The following is a 1,548-nucleotide window of genomic DNA, read 5'->3' as shown; positions in this document are numbered from 1 at the left end:
TGTGTGTGTGTGTGTGTGTGTGTGTGTGTGTGTGTGTGTGTATGTGTGTGTGTGGAGCAATATTGGCTTCTTTATGACGTGGTGGTGCTGTGGGGGGGAGGGGGAGAGAGGAGGGAAAGATGATAAAGGAAAGAGATGTGGAAGGGAAAGTTGCAAGGAAGGGGAAGGGAGGGGAGGATAGGGGCAAATAGGAAAAGGGAGAGGGAAGGAGAGAACAGGGAGAAATTGTAAGGGTATGGGGAGAGGAAACATGGGTAAGGAGATGATGGGAGAGAGAGAGAGAGAGAGACAGAGAGAAAGAGAGAGATGGGGAATCTGTGGCTTTATCCGATCACAGGCAAAAACAAAAACAAAAAATCCAGGCCCGGGGAGAAATGTGTCTGCGATTTTTCAATATAGAAGACCCATAAAAATTTTTTTCACATTCTCTCCACATAACTTTCTAACATTTTTATCATATATTTTCATTCTTGACTTTCATACGTTTTTCATATATTTATTCTTACATTATTTTTCACTCATTTTCGTATTCAGTTTTTCATTCATTTTATATACATTTCCATATATTTCTCAGTTGAGCCAACGGCCATACAACGTTGAGTACACCGCTTCCCGTCCGATCAGCGAAGTTAAGCAACGTTGGGTCTGGTAAGTACTTGGATGGGTGACCGCCTGGGAACACCAGATGCTGTTGGCATCCCTACGTGTCAAGTGGGGTTGGTGGAGGATTAGTGCCCCTCCCTGTAAAACAATTAACTCTAAGCCCTTGACCACCCCGTTTGGGATACATGGCGTCTGGCAATGAAAGAATGAAAAAACCCTACAGTTTTACATACATTATCCAGATACACTTTTCCATGAATTTTAATATAGTTTTCTTTTTTTTTCTTTTTTTCATAATCAGGCTTTCACAGCTTCCATACGTGTCAATGAACTATTTCTATCGAGACAGCTGTGTTGAATATATTTTCCAATACATTTTGTTTAAATCTGCAGTTGTCTGTAAATGTCCATAGGTTTTCTTTTCCATATATTTCTTTCATATAGTATTTTTCAGTACATGGATTAAACATGGCTCTCAATTTCTTTTATATATGGCTTTCAATTTCCTTTAAATACGGCTTTCAATTCCATGACTTTCAGCTCCTTTCAAATATGGTTTTCAATTTCTTTTAAATATGGTTTTCAATTCCTTTTAAATATGGTTTTCAATTCCTTTTAAATATGGTTTTCAATTCCTTTTAAATATGGTTTTCAATTCCTTTTAAATATGGTTTTCAATTCCTTTTAAATATGGTTTTCAATTCCTTTTAAATATGGTTTTCAATTCCTTTTAAATGTCTTTCAACTCCTTTTAAATATGGCTCTCAGATCCTTTTATAAATGAGTTTCTATACACTTTCTTACACATTTTTCTCTAAGTTATAATTGTAATGAAATAGTTTTTGACAAATTTCGTTGATTAAATTTTACATAATATTTTTCCGTTATTTGTAAAGTTTATTTTTATAATGAAAACGTGTTTTTTAGATTTATTGTTGTTGAGAC

The 1,548-nt window shown here is 35.3% G+C and overlaps 1 non-coding gene across 1 annotated transcript; it reads left to right on the top strand.

The window, feature by feature from the left end:
• The first annotated feature begins 578 nt into the window (after window positions 1-578).
• Window positions 579-697, top strand: LOC145390348 (5S ribosomal RNA). The gene has a single exon (XR_013895609.1). It is a non-coding gene; the product is annotated as a 5S ribosomal RNA (ribosomal RNA).
• Window positions 698-1,548: the final 851 nt, after the last annotated feature.

The sequence above is a fragment of the Coenobita brevimanus genome, chromosome 1, assembly GCF_032717465.1.
Source record: "Coenobita brevimanus isolate Jiangsu-jjx chromosome 1, ASM3271746v2, whole genome shotgun sequence".
Lineage (NCBI taxonomy): Eukaryota > Metazoa > Arthropoda > Malacostraca > Decapoda > Coenobitidae > Coenobita > Coenobita brevimanus.
Note: the sequence above shows the minus strand (reverse complement) of the source record. Positions and strands in the feature narration are given on the sequence as shown.